The sequence below is a fragment of the Periplaneta americana genome, chromosome 14 (genome assembly GCF_040183065.1).
Source record: "Periplaneta americana isolate PAMFEO1 chromosome 14, P.americana_PAMFEO1_priV1, whole genome shotgun sequence".
Classification (NCBI taxonomy): Eukaryota; Metazoa; Arthropoda; class Insecta; order Blattodea; family Blattidae; genus Periplaneta; species Periplaneta americana.
This window is the reverse complement of record NC_091130.1, coordinates 149,293,966-149,317,854: the sequence shown is the minus strand read 5'-3', so window position 1 is coordinate 149,317,854 and position 23,889 is coordinate 149,293,966. Positions and strand designations below refer to the sequence as shown.

General features: G+C 37.1%; 10 non-coding genes across 10 annotated transcripts; all 10 read right to left on the bottom strand.

The window, feature by feature from the left end:
* Positions 1–7,777: 7,777 nt before the first annotated feature.
* On the bottom strand, positions 7,778–7,850 carry TRNAF-GAA (transfer RNA phenylalanine (anticodon GAA)). The gene has a single exon. It is a non-coding gene; the product is annotated as a tRNA-Phe (tRNA).
* Positions 7,851–7,917: 67 nt separating this feature from the next.
* On the bottom strand, positions 7,918–7,990 carry TRNAF-GAA (transfer RNA phenylalanine (anticodon GAA)). Its single transcript has one exon. It is a non-coding gene; the product is annotated as a tRNA-Phe (tRNA).
* A 196-nt stretch (positions 7,991–8,186) lies between these two features.
* Positions 8,187–8,259, bottom strand: TRNAF-GAA (transfer RNA phenylalanine (anticodon GAA)). Its single transcript has one exon. It is a non-coding gene; the product is annotated as a tRNA-Phe (tRNA).
* Positions 8,260–8,326: 67 nt separating this feature from the next.
* On the bottom strand, positions 8,327–8,399 carry TRNAF-GAA (transfer RNA phenylalanine (anticodon GAA)). The gene has a single exon. It is a non-coding gene; the product is annotated as a tRNA-Phe (tRNA).
* A 67-nt stretch (positions 8,400–8,466) lies between these two features.
* Positions 8,467–8,539, bottom strand: TRNAF-GAA (transfer RNA phenylalanine (anticodon GAA)). Its single transcript has one exon. It is a non-coding gene; the product is annotated as a tRNA-Phe (tRNA).
* Positions 8,540–8,606: 67 nt separating this feature from the next.
* Positions 8,607–8,679, bottom strand: TRNAF-GAA (transfer RNA phenylalanine (anticodon GAA)). The gene has a single exon. It is a non-coding gene; the product is annotated as a tRNA-Phe (tRNA).
* A 67-nt stretch (positions 8,680–8,746) lies between these two features.
* Positions 8,747–8,819, bottom strand: TRNAF-GAA (transfer RNA phenylalanine (anticodon GAA)). The gene has a single exon. It is a non-coding gene; the product is annotated as a tRNA-Phe (tRNA).
* A 335-nt stretch (positions 8,820–9,154) lies between these two features.
* On the bottom strand, positions 9,155–9,227 carry TRNAF-GAA (transfer RNA phenylalanine (anticodon GAA)). The gene has a single exon. It is a non-coding gene; the product is annotated as a tRNA-Phe (tRNA).
* Positions 9,228–9,562: 335 nt separating this feature from the next.
* TRNAF-GAA (transfer RNA phenylalanine (anticodon GAA)) lies at positions 9,563–9,635 on the bottom strand. Its single transcript has one exon. It is a non-coding gene; the product is annotated as a tRNA-Phe (tRNA).
* A 5,049-nt stretch (positions 9,636–14,684) lies between these two features.
* On the bottom strand, positions 14,685–14,756 carry TRNAD-GUC (transfer RNA aspartic acid (anticodon GUC)). Its single transcript has one exon. It is a non-coding gene; the product is annotated as a tRNA-Asp (tRNA).
* Between the last annotated feature and the right edge of the window lie 9,133 nt (positions 14,757–23,889).

The window sequence follows — 23,889 nt, the reverse complement described above, 5'->3', positions numbered from 1 at the left end:
CCGAGGTCGCTTCCCTTTGAGGATCAGCAGCGGCCACACACAGTCCACCAGGGGTGACCAGGCAAAGCATCCGGGTTCATCTTTCGACACGGAAGTCTCGAGACCGTTGAGGAATTACAGTTGATTCTTAAAAGACGGTAGCGGAACTTGAACTAGAGTAGGCCTAACAGTACATTCGTGTTTATGTGTCATTGTCACTCGAGTTGACGTGTACTAGTAGTGTCCTTAAATGTACGAACTTGAGAGAGGCAAGACATTACAAACTTCGTCTCATTTCATATTAAAACTAATCGCAAGATAAGTGCTCAAATCCTTAAGCGGTTTAAAATAGTGTCCTGCAATGTTTGAACATGAAGGCAACTAAGACATAACAAACTTCATCTCATTTCATATTAAAACTAATCGCAAGATATGTGTTCAAATCCTTAAGCGGTTTAAAATAGTGTCCTGCAATGTTTGAACATGAAGGCAACTAAGACATAACAAACTTCATCTCATTTCATATTAAAACTAATCGCAAGATATGTGTTCAAATCCTTAAGCGGTTTAAAATAGTGTCCTGCAATGTTTGAACATGAAGGCAACTAAGACATAACAAACTTCATCTCATTTCATATTAAAACTAATCGCAAGATTAATCTTATTTTAATATATTTTATTAATTTGTCCTACAGAATTTATCTGTAATATTGACAATTAATATTTTAGGAGAAAAATTCGCTCCGGCGCCGGGGATCGAACCCGGGTCCTTGGTTCTATGTACCAAGCGCTCTGACCACTGAGTTTCGCCGAATTCAAACCACAGCACCGGATCGAACTTTCCTCCTTCGATGTTTCCCTTTGTGGCCTGACTCCAAGTTAGGCATATATGTTGACGTGTATCCAATGTCAACTGCCTTTATACTAGGAGCGCACTCAGATGACTGACTTGTTGGCCGGGAATCCGCAGTTATTATGCACTGCTAGCTGAGAGAATATTTCATTAATTTGTCCTACAGAATTTATCTGTAATATTTCATATTAAAACTAATATCGATCCGGTACTGTGGATTGAATTCGGCGTCGGGGCGAATTTTTCTCCTAAAATATTAAATTATCTTAACATGTTTTGATCGAGAAAATTTAAGGGGAAATTTCCAGCTTAATTAGAATGAAAACTACGTAAATGTATTTTTTCATTTTTTCAAGTCTCCTTTATTGAATTAAGATTAACATTTACGAGGTTATTATTCACATCTTCATTTACAGGAGTCACTACTTAATTTTAAAAAAATCCATAGGCCTATTTTAAATTTTCGAAATGTTGGCAATTTTCTAATACAACGAATAACCGTTTCCCTTTTAGCTCCACGATTTTAAAATTGTTATAATCCCTTTTGTCTCGCCTATTCCAAAAGGTTGTGGCAACAACGTGAATCAATATCATTAAATTATTTGCAGCGTAAGTAGTAGGCCTAATTCCCCCCCCCCCTGAAAATTTTGACTCAGAGATAATTTATATATATTTTCTGTTAATAAGTCAATAAGACAAATATGTTTTTATTTCACATTGTATATCATGACATAGTCTATACAATAACCATGCAAAATTCCATACAATATTACCTTTAATAATTTTTTAGTTCTGAGAGGAAATGTTTTGAAAATTTTAAATTTTGGAAAACGAGCGACAAACTTACCATTACGCAGTGCTGTCTATACTCTCCTGGTGCATATTTTAAGCCATAAGTTGGAAACTAATCCAGATATTTAGAATTTTTTCACAGATAAAAAGGGGAAATTCTATACCTTCTCCGGATTTCAGACAAAATAAAAAATCTACTTTTTTTGGACCAGTTGAGCTGTATGTTCCCACTTAAATGATTCAACACTATGTGTAGAACGCTTTTACATAATGTTATCTATTTTATTTGCATTTTCACTGCAATAATAATTAATAGTGTCCTGCGCCGTAGCGTCGTGGTCTAAGATATAATGCGTTACGGATGAGCGCTGGTTCAAGTCCTCCTGGAGAAGGAATTTTTTCATGCAATTTCGGTCAGTTTATGGAACCGGTGTCCACCCAGCATCATGATGAATTTGGGGAGCTGCGATAGGTAGATGAGGGGGTCATCGTGCTGAGCACACGTTACTCCCATTCTAGTTGGATGATCGTTCAGCTCTGGTGAGGCAAGTGAACGTGAGGCCAGTGGGCCCTGGCTCTTCATGGGCTATCACGCCACGGATTCTTAACAATTAGGCCTATTATTGTAATAAAGGTGATTGACTGTCGAAGAGATTTTCTTGCAACTATCTTGCGGGCCGCACAAAGGGAACAGGCAGCGCAACTGCGGACAATTTAGCTTGCAGAATGTCACTTACTGTTAGCAGGAAGGAAATAAAACTGGCGTACTGTAATCTATAAGCATTTAAAATAGAACAATTTTAACGTCATTTAATGTTCGGCATTTAATTGGAGAGGATGGTATAATTTGAGTTTTTTTTCCTAATTGACGCACTTTTTTTTGTATATAGAAGTACCACTGCTGCAACAACTTCAATTTGAATTCATTTTTTTATATTTTGGGGCCCAAATTTTGAAAAAGAAAGAAAGTAAGGAAGACTATCAGGATACAGCAATTAATTGAAATTGTTATATCTCAGCCATTTGTGAAGATAAATTCAAAGTTTTTATAACATTTTACTTCCAAAAGTAGATTCTTTAAAATGTATGTAGCACAATTCTGATATTCGCTTCCCTAATTTTAAGATAAAAATTGCATTTAAAATATAATAATAATAATAATAATAATAATAATAATAATAATAATAATAATAATAATGGTTTATTTTAACTGGCAGAGTTAAGGCCATTCGGCCTTCTCTTCCACTCAACCAGTATGATAGAAAATTACTACATTGCTATGAATATAACATAATTAATACAATACAATACAGTACAATACAATTGAATACAATACTACAATACAAGACAATTTAATACATAATTAATATAATATAATGACAATTCTTTTTATCTTCACAACACCAATAAAATAATTATGTAATAATAATAATAATAATAATAATAATAATAATAATAATAATAATGATAATAATAGTAATAGTAATAATAGTCATACCTAAATTAAATTAAATTATTAAACTCGATCACAATTATAACTTCAATTTGACTGCGCCCGTAAGAAATCGTTTAGCCTTTTCTCGAAAGTGGTTATTGTCTGGCAGCCGCTAATCTTCTGACGCAGAGAATTCCATTCACGGGGGACTGAGACAGTAAAAGAGGATGAATAGTAGGATAGCTATCCTAAGAATGAATTTTAGAGATACTTTTACAGAAATATGGACACATATTTTTCAAGTGCAACAAAATAACACATTTATCTTACTGAGAGAATTTTCCTAACAGCCTAAAGAATGCGTTTCAAATATCAAGCATTTAGTAGTAATAGTGCCGAAGATAACTTTCTGTATGAGAATAAAGCAAAAGATTAAAGTTATGGCAAATTGCAACCAAAGTTTAGTGCCATTTAAACAGTTTTCATACCAGAGCTTCAAAAATTTGCATAACAGCAACTAACAAGACCATAAATGTGCATAAAATGTTATGTACTTAAATATTATTTTAAAGCATTTTTTTTAATTTACTGGTTTACCACTATATTTAACCCTCATTTCTCCTTAAAACCCTGTGCACCAGAGCCTTTAAAATGGAGTCGAGGCAGGTGACAAGGCCATAAGTGCGTATTAAATTACATGTAACCTATTTTGCACATATCAAAGTATATTTCAAGGCAATTTTTTTTTAATTCACTTGTTTTACACCAGATAAAAACCATCTCCTCCTCTTGAAGTTGAAAAAACTTAATACTCTGCTAAAATGTACAGAACTCGGAATTTAACCAATAAGAAACATGTGTTGCGGCTTCTTTGAAACGACTTAAAAATAATCGTCTGAAGGCGACCTCCGTGAAGGTTTGTTAACGAAGTGCACGTGCCTTTACAGACCTTCTTTGTAAGAACTGCCTCGTTGAGAGCTGTGAGGTATGCAGGGCACATAATTGAAAGCAGACCGTTCACAGATTACAATTATCTACATTTGAAAGCAACGTAGTTATGCAATCTTAGCGAATAATAGTTGCACTATTTCTAAAAAAAATACTAGTTAAATACAAATTCTGGAACAAGGAAAGTTGCTACGGAATAAATTTAGGTTTACATATGAAGAGTTCGCGGGAAAAACGATGAATGTCACAATTTTGTTCAGGTTGATGTCATTATCTAATTCAATGGATCACTTACTTACTTACTGGCTTTTAAGGAACCCGGGGGTTCATTGCCGCCCTCACATAAGCCCGCCATTGGTCCCTATCCTGAGCAATATTAATCCAGTCTCTATCATCATATCCTACCTCCCTAAAATCCATTTTAATATTATCTTCCCATCTACGTCTCGGCCTCCCCAAAGGTCTTTTGCCCTCCGGCCTTCCAACTAACACTCTATATGCATTTCTGGATTCGCCCATACGTGCTACATGTCCTGCCCATCTTAAACGTCTGGATTTTAAGTTCCTAATTATGTCAGGTGAAGAATACAATGCGTGCAGCTCTGTGTTGTGTAACTTTCTCCATTCTCCTGTAACTTCATCCCTCTTAGCCCCAAATATTTTTCTAAGAACCTTATTCTCAAACACCCTTAATCTCTGTTCCTCTCTCAAAGTGAGAGTCCAAGTTTCACAGCCATACAGAACAACCGGTAATATAACTGTTTTATAAATTCTAACTTTCAGATTTTTTGACAGAACTAGATGAGAAAAGCTTCTCAACCGAATAATAACAGGCATTTCCCATATTTATTCTGCGTTTAATTTCCTCCCGAGTGCCATTTATGTTTGTTACTGTTGATCCAAGATATGGATCACTACGAAATTTAATGTTGTTCTTATGGAAAATGGTAAAAAGGAGAATTATCACCACGAATACAGTAATCCTTTCCTTTTTATTCTATAGAAACAGCACTACAGTCCATGAGGATTTACTTGTCTAGTCCCTTTTAGAAAGAGAAAGAATACTCACCATCTCTCTCTACCCTCATTTATGGTGACGGCGGTATGGTCGACACTCCTTCCAGCGACCAGGAGTTAGCAGCGGCGGCACTCTCTTCCTCTTCAAATTCTGACTCCTCTCCGCCAGAAAGTTCCTCGTCCGTGTCCGTGTCATCCAAATTTATTACGAATCGATCGCTAATTTCGTCTACTAGTCCGTCCTTCTCCCAATAAAATTGTTCGACTTTTTCCACGTGTTCACAGGCCTTTCTCCAATTATCTTCCGTCACTTTTGCAAGAGCGCTCTCAAACAACAATTTCACATCTTTACTTTTGAACGAAATATTACGCTTCGCAACGTCATTTTTAACCTGCCCCCATATTAATTCTATCGCGTTTAAATCACAATGGTATGGTGGCTGTCTCACTACAGTATGGGAGTGCATTGTCGCAATTTGGTCGATTTCGTATGTTTTGAAATTATCTTTTTTAGTTTTTACAAGTTCATATAATACAGGTTTCGTGGATCGTAAATCAAATTCAATGTTATTGTTACGAAGCCAGGACTGCATTTCAGATTTCGGTGTTGATGAAATTGGTGCCTTATTGAGTTCTGTTGAATGATAGGGGGCATTGTCCATTACAATGATGCTATTGAGAGGAATGTTTGGTAATAATTGATTAATGAACCAGTTCTTAAATACAGTGCTGTCCATCTCCTCGTGGTAGTCTTTAGTTGATTTAGATTTGAAAGTTAGAAGCGCGTTTGGAATGAAACCTGTCGAACATCCGGCGTGTAAAATAATAAACCGTTGACCTTTTCCTATTGGGGTTTGAAGTGGGAAGTCAATTTCGTGATCATCGCTTTTCCAAACTTTGCTTTTCGTATGGTTCACATTAACCCAAGTTTCGTCTAGATAAACAACGGCGCGTCCAGTGGCGCGTAATTCTTTCATTTTTCTTAAGAATTTAAATCTCTTTAAAATAACATCTGACCTTTCCATTAAAAATTTTCTGCCTTGAGTATTTTTAACATACCTAAATTTCATTTTTTTAAGAATTTCTCTCAAACTCCATATGCTTCCAGTGAATAAGCTTTCCTTAATTAATGCGTCATTTATATCCTTCAAACTAGGCAAAAAATCAGTCCGATACAAAGAATAAATTACTCGTCTTATAGCGGCGGCAGAAAATGAGTCAATTGCAGTTTTCTGAGGGGTCCTGTTTGGGCGTTTCTTTCCTGGAGTTCGCAGAACACTTCCACTTTCTAGTGCCTCCCTTTGTTTTTTTAAAATCCTGCTAACACTACGAGACGATATACCTGTCGCTGTAGCAGTTCTTTCGATAACACTCGACACAGATATTGTTTGCTTTCCGCGTTTCAGTGCCTCATATTCTTCAGTAAAGAATTTGTGTACATTAATAACCATGTTCATACTGTCCGACTTCAAGGCTTTCCCGCGTTTTCCCATATTGCCTACCATGATTATTAAAAACAAGAGCACAACACACATTACAATGTTTAAGATAACAGGGAAACCATGCAATTCCGAAAACATTTTGTTTAAATTGTGAATTATTGTATATTATATTATATTATATTATATTATATTATAGTATATTATATTAAATTGACACAACGAGACACACACTTACTTCACTATTCACTAAACACTACTGAATAAATGAACTCGAACAACGCCAAGACGCCACTGAGAGACCCACTAATTGGATTTGCAAAAGTGTGTTCTAGAAGGGCCAAGGGAGAAGGAGGGAAGGGAATTCCAAGAATTCTACAAAAGAAAACCTTTCCCCCCTTACATCTGTTGACAGTCGATAGACAAGGACCGCAGACAAGGATAGTAGAAATCACGCCAACTTAACCCTCATGCACTGTACATCTTGCAGTTATAGACTCAATTAGATCATTATCTAATCCTTAACAGAAATGTGACATTCATCGTTTTTCCCGCGAACTCTTCATAACGAAACTGTTGTTTAAAAATTGTTTCGTTAATGCGTTTCCGCTTTCAGTAAATACAGGTAGACTAATTCGGAAAAAAAAATCATCGGTTACCGCACATATTACAATGTACTTAACGAGATGGTCTTTTGATTCTATTTTCAGCATTCGTAATGCTAAAAAAGAGACTTTCGGCATACCACTATATGCCAGTTTTATACAGCCTTATTCGTAAAACTGCAATGAAAGAATTTTCATAATATAGGGCCTAGATGTTCCGACTACGAGAACGAAACAGCTGACCAGAATAAACCAAGGAGAAAAACAAAACTGAGGCAGATAGAAGATACTGCTGACGAAGGATTATGGAAACAGCTGGAAGTGTCTGAGGCCAGGAACATAGACAAGACTAACGGAAGAAATGAAAGAGAAGACATGATAAGAACGAGCAAAGGAACGAAGCAACTACCAGATAGGCTTACTCTAACAATGACGCTATCCCTAGTTCTTCCAAGATGTATTATCTTTAAGCTCCCATTTTCAGTAACCAGCAGTCCGTCCCATTAACTCATTTCTGATGTGTGTGTGTGTTTCTTTGTAGGGCGTGCAATTGGCCAAAGCAAGCCTAAGTGCAAAGATAAGCAAAAAAAATAGAACCTGTCGAAACGTATGACTGCACAATAAATATTCTAGATCTACCAACTGAGCTATTTCGGCTTGTTTGTGAATAGGCTATTTTCGTCTTCTTATTCTATTGTGAAATAAAAACTGCCGAAACCCGGGATCGAACCAGTGACCTTTAGATCTTCAGTATAACGTTCTGCCAGCTGAGCTATTTCGGCTCGTTGATTTCAAACTGCAATGTATTTCCTCTGTTACTGTGATGTAATATAGAATTGAAATAAAAACTGCCGAGAACAGGGATTGAACCAGGGACCTTTACATCTTCAGTCTAACGCTCTCCCAACTGAGCTATTTCGGCTTGCTGGTTTGTAGTTGCAATGCATTTCCTCTGTTACTGTGATGTAATGTAGAAATTAAATAAAAACTGCCGAACCCCAGGGACCTTTAGATCTTCAGTCTAACGCTCTCCCAACTGAGCTATTTCGACTTGTTGATTTGTAACTGCAATGTATTTCCTCTGTTACTGTGATGTAATATAGAAATGAAATAAAAACTGCCGAAACCCGGGATTGAACCAGGGACCTTTAGATCTTCAGTCTAACGCTCTCCCAACTGAGCTATTTCGGCTTGTTGACTTCTAATTGCAATGTATTTCCTCTATTACTGTGATGCAATATAGAAATTAAATAAAAATTGCCGAAACCCGGGATTGAACCAGGGACCTTTAGATCTTCAGTCTAACGCTCTCCCAACTGAGCTATTTCGGCTTGTTGACTTCTAATTGCAATGTATTTCCTCTATTACTGTAATGCAATATAGAAATTAAATAAAAATTGCCGAAACCCGGGATTGAACCAGGGACCTTTAGATCTTCAGTCTAACGCTCTCCCAACTGAGCTATTTCGGCTTGTTGATTTCTAACTGCAAAGTATTTCCTCTGTTACTGTGATGTAATATAGAAATGAAATAAAAACTGCCGAAACCCGGGAGTGAACCAGGGACCTTTAGATCTTCAGTCTAACGCTATCCCAACTGAGCTATTTCGGCTTGTTGATTTCTAATTCCAGTGTATTTCCTCTGTTACTGTGATGTAATATAGAAATAAAATAAAAACTGCCGAAACCCGGGATTGAACCAGGGTCCTTTAGATCTTCAGTTTAACGCTCTCCCAGCTGAGCTATTTCAGCTTGCTGGTTTGTAGTTGCAATGCATTTCCTCTGTTACTGTGATGTAATATAGAAATGAAATAAAAACTGCCGAAACCCGGGACCTTTAGATCTTCTGTCTAACGCTCTCCCAAATGAGCTATTTTGGCTTATTGATTTTTAATTCCAATGTATTTCCTCTGTTACTGTGATGCAATATTGAAATGAAATAAAAGCTGCAGAAACCCGGGATTGAACCAGGGACTTTTAGATCTTCAGTTTAACGCTCTCCCAAATGAGCTATTTCGGTTTGTCGATTTGTAATTCCAATGTATTTCCTCTGTTACTGTGATATAATATAGAAATGAAATAAAAACTGCCGAAACCCGGGATTGAACCAGGGACCTTTAGATCTTCAGTCTAACGCTCTCCCAACTGAGCTATTTCGGCTTGTTGATTTCTAACTGCAATGTATTTCCTCTGTTACTGTGATGTAATATAGAAATGAAATAAAAATTGCAGAATTCCGGGATTGAACCAGGGACCTTTAGATCTTCAGTCTAACGCTCTCCCAAATGAGCTATTTCGGCTTGTTGGTTTCCAACTGCAATGTATTTCCTCTGTTACTGTGATGTAATATAGAAATGAAATAAAAACTGCCGAAACCCGGGACCTTTAGATCTTCAATCTAACGCTCTCCCAACTGAGCTATTTCGGCTTGTTGATTTCTAATTCCAGTGTATTTCCTCTGTTACTGTGATGTAATATAGAAATAAAATAAAAACTGCCGAAACCCGGGATTGAACCAGGGACCTTTAGATCTTCAGTCTAACGCCCTCCCAACTGAGCTATTTCGGCTTGTTGAATTCTAACTGCAATGCATTTCGTCTGTTACTGTGATGTAATATAGAAATGAAATAAAAACTGCCGAAACCCGGGGCCCTTAGATCTTCAGTCTAACGTTTTTCCAACTGCGCAATTTCGGCCTGTTTATTTGTAGCTGCAATGTACTATCTGTTACTGTGATATAATATAGAAGTGGAATATATTATGTACTTCGGTACATCATAGACCCTAGTAATATCAGCCTTACCAAATTTTGTATAGAATAAAAGTTATCGGAAATCGTTTTTAAAGAAACTTTTGTTATGTAACATTTGTCAAAAAATTAGTAATAAGCGAGATATTTCAATTTATTTAATTCAGGCCCCCTTATAAACTTCCTTTTAAATAAAGTATTTTGAATGACATATAGCCTAAAATCTAAGTTACAACGAACTTAATTTATATTACAATTTTCATCGAAATCCGGTTAGCTATTATCGCGTGAAAAGGTAACAAACATCAAGACAGACAGACAGACAGACAGACAGACAGACATGCAAACAAAAATTCCAAAAAAGCGATTTTTGGTTTAAGGATGATTAATTATACATGTTTACACCAATTATTTTTGGAAAAGCGAAAATTACAGAAAAAGTTCGGTTACAGATTTATTATTAGTATAGATTATTATTAAATAAAATACGCTGTAGTGCAATGTTAAACAAAGTAAATTTCATTTAGTGTTCTGCTTAAGGGCAGGCGTTTCACTGCAAACCCAGCTTTCTCGAAACTTTCCTATTGTCTGTCTTCCTCTTTGTCTCCTCATATGTCTTAATGTCGTTTATCATCTGATATCTTCTTCTGCCCCGAACTCTTCTCCCGTTCACCATTCCTTCCAGTGCGTCCTTCAGTAGGCAGTTTCTTCTCAGCCAGTGACCCAACCAATTGCTTTTGCTCTTCCTGATCAGTTTCAGCATCATTCTTTCTTCACCCACTCTTTTCAACAAAGCTTCATTTCTTATTCTGTCTCTCCACTTCACACGTTTCATTCTTCTCCATATCTACATTTCAAATGCTTCTATTCGCTTCTCTTCTCTTCTTCGTAATGTCCATGTTTCTGCTCCATACAATGCCACACTCCATATAAAGCACTTCACTAGTCTCTTCCTTAGTTCTTTTTCCAGAGGCCCGCAGAAGATGCTCCTTTTTCTATTAATAGCTTCCTTTGCCATTGCTATCCTCCTTTCCTAGCAGCAGCTCATGTTCTGAAGCTGTCCATTTGCTCTATTGCCTCATTTAGAATTCGCAAGTTTACCTTCTTTATTTTTCTTCTTATGACCATGGTCTTCGTCTTATTTGCATTTATCTTCATCCCTTGCATTTTATTGCTTTAAGTGGAGTATAGACATTTCACTCTCCATTCATTCATTCATTCATTCATTCATTCATTCATTCATTCATTCATTTATTATATTCCGTAGATCTCACATGAGCAATGAAGCTTTAAGATGTGAAACAAATCAAAATTTTAAAATACCGTATTACAAGTACAATTTTTTTCAAATATTTACAATATTTTACAATTTTTACAATATTTTACAATTTTTACAGTTTTACAATTTCGTAATTTTCTACAATTTTTTTAAAATAATTTTATGCAATTTTTTAACAATATTTTGGCGAGATGTAGTGACATGAGGTGAGGTCCGAGGATTCGCCAAAAGATTACCCGGCATTTGGCTTTTGGTTTGGGGAAAACCTCGGAAAAAACCTAACCAGGTAATCAGATCAAAGGGGTGAAATGAAGTGATGCCAATAACTCGCCATAGACCATCCGGCTTCAGCCCCATGGCTGGGGATTTCCTTAAATATCCTGTCACTGTTTTCTCTTACATAATTGTGATAATATTTCCAAGAACTCTCCCATATTTCCTTCTGTGATGCAATTATAAGCAGACTTCACTGACTAGATTTCTTTGTAGTACATTCGCTGATCCAGTTTCAAAGGAAGGTCTACAACTATACAGCTTAAAAGGAAAATTGTTGTATCTCATAAACTTTTTTCAAGGATCGAACTCGATTACATTAATTTCAAAGAACAAGTAACTCAGGGAGGAACAGAGATTAAGGTTGTTTGAGAATAAGGTGCTTAGAAAAATATTTGGGGCTAAGAGGGATAAAGTTACAGGAGAATGGAGAAAGTTACACAACACAGAACTGCACGCATTGTATTATTCACCTGACATAATTAGGAACATTAAATCCAGACATTTGAGATGGGCAGGGCATGAAGCACGTGTGGGCGAATCCAGAAATGCATATAGACTGTTAGTTGGGAGACCGGAGGGAAAAAGATCTTTAGGGAGGCCGAGACGTAGATGGGAAGATAATATTAAAATGGATTTGAGAGAGGTGGGATATGATGATAGAGAATGGATTAATCTTGCTCGGGATAGGGACCGATGGCGGGCTTATGTGAGAGCGGCAATGAACCTCCGGGTTCCTTAAAAGCCAGTAAGTAAGTAAGTAAGCAAGTAACTCAGGACTCCCTAGGGTTGATTTTAAATATTCGAAGCATTCTTTTGTGGTATCATACAAGCAAGAAGCAGTGTCAGGGAAGCGCAAATAGTATGTGCTGCATTTTATAAATAATTTGGTGATTTTCTCTTTTTGGTCACTCCTGCCACACAGCAATAAATTCATTGCAAGAACTTACAGCTTGACGGTTTGCTTTGCATATTACCTTCGACGTATTCCCATACCCTTCCCTTGTAATCTAACTGCAGATCTGGTTCTTTGTGAACACAGAAAGCTACTCGAAGAAGTCTCTCATACTTCCCTTCTGTGGTGCAATTGTGAGTCGAACGACTACATTATTCTCAGACTTCACCGACAGGATTTCTTTGTACATTCACTGATCCAGTTTCAAAGGAAGGTCTACTTTTTATGCTGAATGAAATTCACTCGCATATACTAGCTTCGGTAGGATTGGTATAGCCTCTGTACTATAGCGAAATAGTATTTTGGCCGGGAGAGTCCGATAATTCTACCTGAGATTACCTGATATTTGACTTACGATTGAGGAAAGCCTCGGAAAAATCCGAGCTAGATAGCAACTCAAACCTGGTTCCGTTTCGGTGAAGTTTAGACAGAACAGTAGACCTAAAAACAGCATGAAGTACAGACACTGTTTCTACAGTCGCTGAGTAGAATGCGTTCACACTTACTTACTTACTTACTTACTTACTTACTTACTTACTTACTTACTTACTTACTGGCTTTTAAGGAACCCGGAGGTTCATTGCCGCCCTCACATAAGCCAGCCATAGGTCCCTATCCTGAGCAAGATTAATCCATTCTCTATCATCATATCCCACCTCCCTCCATTTTAATATTATCTTCCCATCTACGTCTCGGCCTCCCTAAAGGTTTTTTTCCCTCCGGCCTCCCACCTAACACTCTATATGCATTTCTGGATTCGTCCATACGTGCTACATGCCCTGCCCATCTCAAACGTCTGGATTTAATGTTCCTAATTATGTCAGGTGAAGAATACAATGCGTGCAGTTCTGTGTTGTGTAACTTTCTCCATTCTCCTGTAACGTCATCCCTCTTAGCCCCAAATATTGTCCTAAGCACCTTATTCTCAAATACCCTTAACCTATGTTCCTCTCTCGAAGTGAGAGTCCAACTTTCACAAACATAAAGAACAACCGGTAATATAACTGTTTTATAAATTCTAACTTTCAGATTTTTTGACAGCAGACTGGATGATAAAAGCTTCTCAACCGAATAACAACAGGCATTTCCCATATTTATTCTGTGTTTAATTTCCTCCCGAGTATCATTTATATTTGTTACTGTTGCTCCCAGATATTTGAACTTCTCCACCTCTTCAAAAGATAAATTTCCAATTTTTATATTTCCATTTCGTACAATATTCTCGTCACGAGACATAATCATATACTTTGTCTTTTCGGGATTTACTTCCAAACCTATCTCTTTACTTGCTTCCAGTAAAATTACCGTGTTTTCCCCAATCGTTTGTGGATTTTCTCCTAACATATATCCGCATAGACAAGCAGCTGATGTAACCCGTTCAATTCCAAACCCTCTCTGTTATCCTGGACTTTCCTAATGGCATACTCTAAAGCAAAGTAAAAAAGTAAAGGTGATAGTGCATCTCCTTGTTTTAGCCCACAGTGAATTGGAAACGCATCTGACAGAAACTGAATTATCATTTCCCTGCTTATTTCAAAACACAGAAAACGAAACATATAACGAAATACATAAAGCAAAATCATAATAGCATTTCGTTGCGGAGATAATGTAAATATATTGCTTTATAATTTGAAAAGACAAATTGAAATAAAGTAATTAAATATTGTTGTCAAAAAATGTATAAAGCAAAATATTTTGTTGTTTAGGTAATGTAAATATATTATAAATACAACTTTCTAGTTTTAAAACACATACTATTGAAATAAAGTGATAAAATATTCCTGTCAATCTCACTAGGACAGTGGTTCTTGATCTTTTTTGAAGCACGGACCCCTTCGAAAGTCTGGTGAAAGCTGTAGACCCCTTCCTAGAAAAATGTAAAAAAGTGAGAAACAATTTTAGATACACTTCTGCTTTTTACGTTGAAATAATATATTGAATATACATATTAATTTTTATGTGGCTTTCACGGATCCCTTGTAGCCCATCCAAGGACTTACAACGGGTCCATGGACCCCAGGTTAAGAACACTTTCACGAGGAGATTAGCGATTGAGTGGCCGCCACTGTACTCCTTGCCTGCTCGATGGGTGCCCACCTCGCACAGGGCACGCCGATTCCTGGCCACCGTGAGCACCTCTGTTGTATATAAACGTCAGATCAGTATAACTTATTATAGTTAAACCTAATTTTGGTCCTTTTGTTAGAAAATGAAAAAAAAATTGTAACTAAATTTTAGTAGTGTAAAAATTCAGCAGAATTTGATAAATACTACAGCTCAGGTTTGAATAATGGTCGTGACAGATAAATGCGAGCATATAAAAATAACTTTTGCTTAAAATATTTTAATAAAAAAAAAAGTCTCCCCGGCGGGGAATCGAACCCCGGTCTCCCGCGTGACAGGCGGGGATACTGACCACTATACTACCGAGGACTACGGAGTCTCGTTTGAAATTAGGTGGTAGCCTTGGAACTTATCACTGTATATACTAAAATGCTATTGGAGTTTGCAATCTATTATTGCCAGTGGATTAATGTGTGAGGAAAAGCAGCCAAAGACTTTTTATCAATTTTAACTGAGTGTACTTGCTGGAGGTGACAGGAATAACCGCCATGGTGCAGCTTCTCGCTTCTGAACTGGAGATAGCAGTTTGATTTCTGTGTGACCCGAGATACGGATTACATTGTCTGTAGGTGGATTACAGATTTTAGACACTTCTACCAATTATGTCATCAGTGTACTGTAAATTGAAGACAGAAATGAACGACGTAGAAATTCCGTCACGGCGGTGAGATAATGCAGCATTCGTTTGTGCCTCACGTCTCAGCGATATTTCTGTATTGTGACAAGTTGGGGAAGATTTAATTAGTCGGTTGCCAACTGTTCAATCTCACGACGTAGAGGAACGTAACACGAGAAATATATTAAAACAGTTTGTACCTGGAATACATGATCATAGTCATAAGATTCACTAGTATCGAATTTTGCTTACGAATAATATTACTTACTTACTTACTTACTTACTTACTTACTTACTTACTTACTTACTTACTTACTTACTTACTTACTTACTTACTGGCTTTTAAGGAACCCGGAGATTCATTGCCGCCCTCACATAAGCCCGCCATTGGTCCCTATCCTGAGCAAGATTAATCTAGTCTCTACCATCATATATCCCACCTCCCTCAAATCCATTTTAATATTATCTTCCCATCTACGTCTCGGCCTCCCCAAAGGTCTTTTCCCCTCTGGCCTCCCAACTAACACTCTATATGCATTTACGAATAATATTATGTACTGAAACTATTTTTGTAGACTAGACGAGATGCATAGGCGAATTCACAGTGTTGTACATCTCAAAATGTGTAATAAATGACTAGAGCTCGAAAGTAGATGACATAAAAATCACAAAAAAAATACTATAAAATTACGTTAAATTTCTGAAAATATATTAAAATTTTAAATAACCCTAGATATTATTATTATTATTATTATTATTATTATTATTATTATTATTATTATTATTATTATTATTATTATTGAATGTCTCCGAATTCATGTTAATGCATTTGAAGAATCGCCGATTACTTTACTTTCTGCACTTTTACAACTTCACTTGTGAGATACAATACGCTAACTGCGGACACTGCGGTTGCAGTATTTGTTCTGTTGCGTTGAATTAGGGGAAGCACGTAACACACGTGATCAGGAGTCAAAACTGATGCAATCATAAGGAAAATTACTGTATGATGCAATCGAATTGCGTAAGAAATCTGTAGTAGATTCTCGAATATAGACTGCAATTACACCGTAAAAAAATCCGTTCATAAGCAGAAAATGTAAAAAATCTAACAAAAAGTATAATATGCAAATATAACTTTCAGGTAAAGCTCTCTGGGTATCGAACCCAGAACCTTTGCTTGAACGCATCAACGCTCTACCGACTGAGCTACCCAGGAACTTCACACGACACCTTCTCAATTTTTCCATTTATATCCACATACCTCGAGTGGGCTGACAAGACTCCAGAAACCTATATCGAGTGCACACAAACCTAACCTAACCTTTATTCAAGTCTGCTTCACAGGAAGCTTTACCAGAAAAAGCTAGATTTGCATAATATATACATTACTGTAGGTATGTTAACAGAAAACCACAATTCCAGTTACGCAGAGTTTGTGTGCCTCAATGTGGGTTTCTGCCATCTTGTCAGCCCACTCGAGGTATATGTATATAAAGAGAAAAATTGAAACGGTGTCGGATGAAGTTCTTGAGTAGCTCAGTCGGTAGAGTGTTGGTGCGTTCAGCCGAAGGTCCCGTGATTGATACCCAGCCCAGGAACAATTTTTCCCTTGAAATTAAAAAGTATAATATTTCCTAAAAATGACCAATATGTAATAAAAGACCGAAACATGCAAAATAAAAGCAGGCTATATTGATTCGTGTTGAAGTGAAACAAGTTTACATTGCATACTGCATTGTCTATGATGTCTCAGAAAAAAGATGATATATCATCAACTTTAGAGTCCTAGTAATAAGTACATACTGTAGCTGTTCGGAATCGAACCCATATTCATATATAAGCTTTTATCAGTGCCTCGTTTTTAGAGTGATGTTATAAATAAAGATAAATTAGCTAATGATCGCTTATTTATGAATGAAATAGCATTCTGCCTTGTGCACGATAAATTTTATATACCGACGTAGACACTATGCAGTGAACGAAATCGACAACCGGACTGTCAAGGCTGAAGTAGTGTGTGAAAGTTATGAGGTCTTATTCCTTTCAACACTAAAAGAACTTTGCTTGTAAACAAAGTAGACATTTAATTTACAACCCTTTCAAAGATACTACTGTGCATTAAGGTGACCAGATTTTCAAATTCCAAAATTAGGACACTTCGCAGAGTGGGAATAGTAAATGAATATGAATTTTTTATTCAAATTTACGCGATGAATACAAATACGCAATAAAAATAAACAGAATCATGATAAAACACATACAGTCATTCATAGTGTTATGCCCAAGATAAGTCTTCTACCAGCTCTCGCCAATCTTGTCTATTTTCTGCCTTCCTCTTTGTATCCGGATATGATCCATTTATCTTAATGTCGTCTATCATCTGATAGCTTCTTTTGCCTCGAACTCTTCTGCCGTTCACCACTCCTTCCAGTGCATCCTTCAGTAGGCAGTTTCTTCTCAGCCAGTGTCCCAACTAATTCCTTTTTCTCTTCCTCATAAGTTTCAGCATCATACTTTTTTCACTCACTCTTTTCAACACAGCTTCATTTCTTATTCTGCCTGGCCATTTCACACGCTCTATTCTTCACCATACCGAAATTTCAAATGCTTCTAGTTGTTTCTCTTCACTTCGTCGTAGAGTCCATGTTTCTGACCCATATAATACCACATTCCACACAAAGCACTTTACTAATCTCTTCCTTAGTTCTTTTTCCAGAGGTCCTCAGAGGATGCTCATTTTTCTATTAAAAGCTTCCTTTGCCATTGTTATCCCCCTTTTGATTTCCTGGCAGCAGCTCATGTTACTGCTTACATACACCCCAAGTATTTGAAGCTGTCCACATGCTCTACTACCTCATTAGTAATTCGCAAGTTTACCTTTAATTTTTTCTTATGACTATGGTCTTTGTCTTGTTGGCATTTATCTTTATTCCATACTGCTCACAGCTGTCACTTAGCACCAGTAGCATATACTTACTTTCTTACTGGCTTTAAGGAACCCGGAGGTTCATTGCCGCCCTCACATAAGCCCGCTATTGGTTCCTATCCTGAGCAAGATTAATCCATTCTCTATCATCATATTCCACCTCCCTCAAATCCATTTTAATATTATCTTCCCATCTACGTCTCGGCCTCCCTAAAGGTCTTTTTCCCTCCGGCCTCCCAAATAACTGGATTCGCCCATACGTGCTACATGCCCTGCCCATCTCAAACGTCTGGATTTAATATTCCTAATTATGTCAGGTGAAGAATACAATGCGTGCAGTTCTGTGTTGTGTAACTTTCTCCATTCTCCTGTAACTTCATCCCTCTTAGCCTCAAATATTTTCCTAAGAACCTTATTCTCAAACACCCTTCACCTATGTTCCTCTCCCAAAGTGAGAGTCCAAGTTTCACAACCATAAAGAACAACCGGTAATATAACTGTTTTATAAATTCTAACTTTCAGATTTTTTGACAGCAGACTGGATGATAAAAGCTTCTCAACCGAATAATAACAGGCATTTCCCATATTTATTCTGTGTTTAATTTTCTCCCGAGTATTATTTATATTTGTTACTGTTGCTCCAAGATATTTGAACTTCTCCACCTCTTCAAAAGATAAATTTCCAATTTTTATAGTTCCATTTCGTACAATATTCTCGTCACGAGACATAATCATATACTTTGTCTTTTCGGGATTTACTTCCAAACCTATCTCTTTACTTGCTTCCAGTAAAATTCCCCTGTTTTCCCTAATCGCTTGTGGATTTTCTCCTAACATATTCACGTCACCCGCATAGACAAGCAGCTGATGTAACCCGATCAATTCCAAGCCCTCTCTGTTATCCTGAACTTTCCTAATGGCATACTGTAGAGCAAAGTTAAAAAGTAACATATTCCTTAGTATAATCCCCTCTTCTGTTAACAACGTCATATCATCAGCAAATCTTATGCACTTTATTCTCCTCCCTCTTACTATCACTCATCGCACGGTCTGAAAACATTTCTTCACTAAATCCTTCAAAACAACACATTGCAATACATTAATATAATAAAATAAAAACCAAAAATAACATATTTTATACATTAAAATCGATTGCAGATGTTGAATAGATCGGTTCAGAAAGGAGTCGATTAATCTGCTGTCCTTGAGATTTTCATTACAAATTCCATCCGGTCCTGTTGCTTTCTTATCTTTTACCTTCCACTATGCTTATCAGCTCTACGTCATATGAGATAGAGCTTTGATTTGGTATGCAGCGGTTAGGTTCCTCTGTTGAGGAGAAGACAGTTGCTCTTCCCATGAGTCTCACTGTTCGTAGCACTCAGCATCAAACCAAGGTTTTGCTGTCCTTTGCTTTGGGAGATGAGTGACTATTTTATATATGCCCCTTTTAAGGAAAGCTGAAGTTAAATCAGTTGCGTGTTTTTCGGTTCCTTTGTGTTTCCTCTAGCTCAGGAGTCATCAGTACACTGCACTATCGGGATAGCGTCTCTTACCCGCGGATAAGAGACTGCACCATGGTGCATCCGTGGCTGCTGGCGGGTATGCTCTCTCCCTCCCTGCCTGCTGCATGACGGGGCATATTACGTTGCTCTGAATACCCATTACCCATTTCAGCGAGTGCTGACGACCTCTGCTCTAGCTTTCTTGAGACTATGAGAACTTTACTGTTTTTTTTTTTCTGTTTTTTAGAACGGCGCTGATGAGAAAGGGAGTATTTATTCTTTGTCATACGAGTTGTATGAAAATGCAAGCCTGTAGCATCAGACTACTTCGCAACGTCTCTCCCAGTCCAATCGCAGCACGTTGGAACCTTATTCTCAAACACCCTTAACCTCTGTTCCTCTCTCAAAGTGAGAGTCCAAGTTTCACAACCCTACAGAGCAACCGGTAATATAATTATTTTATAAATTCTAACTTTCAGATTTTTTGACAGCAAACTAGATGACAAAAGTTTCTCAACCGAATAATAACAGGCATTTCCCATATTTATTCTGCATTTAATTTCCTCCCGAGTATTATTTATATTTGTTACTGTTGCTCCAAGATATTTGAATTTTTCCACCTCTTCGAAGGATAAATCTCCAATTTTTATATTTCCATTTCGTACAATATTCTGGTCACGAGACATAATCGTATACTTTGTCTTTTCGGGATTTACTTCCAAACCAATGGCTTTACTTGTTTGAGAATAAGGTGTTTAGGAAAATATTTGGGGCTAAGAGGGATGAAGTTACAGGAGAATGGAGAAAGTTACACAACACAAAACTGCACGCATTGTATTCTGCACCTGACATAATTAGGAACATTAAATCCAGACATTTGAGATGGGCAGGGCATGTAGCACGTATGGGCGAATCCAGAAATGCATATAGAGTGTTAGTTGTGAGGCCGAAAGGAATAAGACCTTTGGGGAGACCGAGACGTAGATGGGAAGATAATATTAAAATGTATTTGAGGGAGGTGGGATATAATGGTAGGGACTGGATTAATGTTGCTCAGGATAGGGACCGATGGCGGGCTTATGTGAGGGCGGCAATGAACCTCCGGGTTCCTTAAAAGCCAAAAGTAAGTATTATTATTATTATTATTATTATTATTATTATTATTATTATTATTGGGTTATTTTACGACGCTGTACCACCATCTCAGGTTATTTAGCGTCTGATTGAAATGAAGATGATAATGCCGATGAAATGAGTACGGGGTCCAGCGCCGAAAGTTAACCAGGATTTGCTCGTATTGGGTTGAGGAAAAAACCCGGAAAAAATTCGAACCCGGGCCACCTGGTTTCGCGATCAGATGTACTAACCGTTACTCCACAGGTGTGGACAAGAGATAGATGGTGGTAGTGATGATGATGATGATGATGATGATGATGATGATGATGATGATGATCTGAATGTGATTATAACGAGCGCTGCATTCTCAATAGCTTTGGAGACATTTTTTATTTCATAATACGGTAGAGTATTATTAAGTTCACATTTTATTTGCGCGCAGTTCTCTGTACTGCCAGACGTCACGAACACTACTAGCAAGTGGGGGAGTCACAACTTGGAATCCCACATTACAAGTTACAATGTGGATGTTGGAAGGGATCGGTTTACGCCCATCTATTAGAAGGCTCGTCTAACAAATTCGATGTAAGAGAGTGCGCGGGAACAAATTGAAGGGGTAAGAATGAGATAGTCCAAAGCCACACTTTTAACAAAAATAGCTTTCTTGTGCGAGTTCATTATTAACACATAATGTGGAAAAACTACTAGTAAAATAAAGTTTACTCAACAAATAACATAAGTATGCCCTCTGCTGTGAAATTTTATCTTTGTGGCTTAGGACTATACCATTCTCACCCCTTCAGTCGTAATCTAATGGGGTTAGAAGAAAAGAAGAGGTTTCTGGGTATAGCTTGCAATAAAAATGCTTGTCCAAAGGATGCAATGCACTGGGCAAGAGAATTTTCGAGAAAGAGAATCCAGGTTATTTCGTAAATTTCTCTTCTTTATTTCCTTTTTTCGGTTACCTGTATGTCTTTCTTCTATTTATTTATTTTCTTTGGCGTCTTTTTCTTCTTTTCTCCAGTCTTTTTTTCGTTTTTCTACTTTCTTTCTCCGCGCCTGGGTAGCGCTGGTCCCGTTTCCTTGTCGTGTTGACTGAAGTGTTGGTGATGTCATAGCAACCGTGATCGGCATGTAATTCAAGTGTCGTGGCGAGCATATAAATTAATCATTTGTGTGAACGACTCTGCAACTGCATTATAATCAGTATTAAATTTCTCATAGGAATCTTATTCTTCTTTTCTCAGAAAGTTTTTCTGTAGCATTATTCATATCAGTATCTTTTCCTTAAAACAGCGTGACACTTGACTGGTTGCGGTTACCCATTATTTCAGTTACGAATTCAGTGTTGCCGCGACCTACTCACGAAAATCAGGAAAAAAAAATAATGGAAAAAACAGGAGATAACAGTAGATTAATTAACGATTAATTTCCTCATTCTATTATATTAATTACAAAACAATGTACAGTATACTATAAAAATGTGATACTGTTGTATTACTACACAATACATCCCCACTACTAAAATGAACAATTTTGCTAATGTAACTACAGCCATCTCTAGTCATTTTATGTAACTAAGTCCGTCAACATGTGCAACAATACACAGAATGTTTGGTTGAACTTCTGTCTGTGGATTCATCGGCAATTTGCATTATCTTTCTGTGTTTTCCACTTATATTTTTGACACCAGCTGTAGTTTTTGTACGCGCGCAAGTTACCTTTGTCGCAATTTCTGAATCTGGACAAATAGACTTAATTAATGCTGGTAAGTGCTCCATAATATTGATCAACAAATTATGTTCTACTACAAAAACAGATTGGTCTCACTTCTGCTTCTCTCGCCTGAGTATTTATTATTTTTTCTCGCCATAGTGTTTATTTTTGTAAAATCACTCGTAAAACCTGGTTTTTTGTCCTAAAGTGTCTGATCTTTTCAAATACTTTGTGTTTCTGCATGTATTTCCAAACCTATTTTTCCTCTTACGGTTGGAAAAGGATCGATGCACCCAAATTTAAGAGGTGATTCTACATGTTACATATAGCCTATCAAGACTTCTAATACAATTTTTCTTCGATGAAGCACCTTTAAGCAGGAAAAAAATAGTCTTTGTCCAATGTTTACAGCGCTCTATTGCGGTAACGGCCTGGGAGAAATGACTGCTATACAAGTAGATACGTAAAAATAATCTTAACAGTAACGTGCGTTATTGATTCCTTTTTTTTCCAACCGTTTAGTCATGAATTAAATGGAATGATTGCGAAAATCGTTAAAATAAATCTTTGAACTCAGCGGACTACCGCTTGTCACTGAGTACAGCTGAGGAGGAGGGGAAGGTAAGGAGTGCAGGCCGTGCTTCTTAGAGTTATTGCAATAGCCGTGATGTTGTTAGAGTTATTCCAATAGCCGTGATGTTGTTAGAGTTATTGCAATAGCCGTGATGTTGTTAGAGTTATTGCAATAGCCGTGATGTTGTTAGAGTTATTGCAATAGCCGTGATGTTGTTAGAGTTATTCCAATAGCCGTGATGTTGTTAGAGTTATTGCAATAGCCGTTATGTTGTTAGAGTTATTCCAATAGCCGTGATGTTGTTAGAATTATTGCAATAGCCGTGATGTTGTTAGAGTTATTGCAATAGCCGTTATGTTGTTAGAGTTATTGCAATAGCCGTGATGTTGTTAGAGTTATTGCAATAGCCGTTATGTTGTTAGAGTTATTCCAATAGCCGTGATGTTGTTAGAGTTATTCCAATAGCCGTGATGTTGTTAGAGTTATTGCAATAGCCGTTATGTTGTTAGAGTTATTCCAATAGCCGTGATGTTGTTAGAGTTATTCCAATAGCCGTTATGTTGTTAGAGTTATTCCAATAGCCGTGATGTTGTTAGAGTTATTCCAATAGCCGTGATGTTGTTAGAGTTATTTCAATAGCCGTGATGTTGTTAGAGTTATTCCAATAGCCGTGATGTTGTTAGAGTTATTCCAATAGCCGTGATGTTGTTAGAGTTATTCCAATAGCCGTTATGTTGTTAGAGTTATTGCAATAGCCGTGATGTTGTTAGAGTTATTCCAATAGCCGTGATGTTGTTAGAGTTATTCCAATAGCCGTTATGTTGTTAGAGTTATTCCAATAGCCGTGATGTTGTTAGAGTTATTCCAATAGCCGTGATGTTGTTAGAGTTATTCCAATAGCCGTGATGTTGTTAGAGTTATTCCAATAGCCGTGATGTTGTTAGAGTTATTCCAATAGCCGTGATGTTGTTAGAGTTATTTCAATA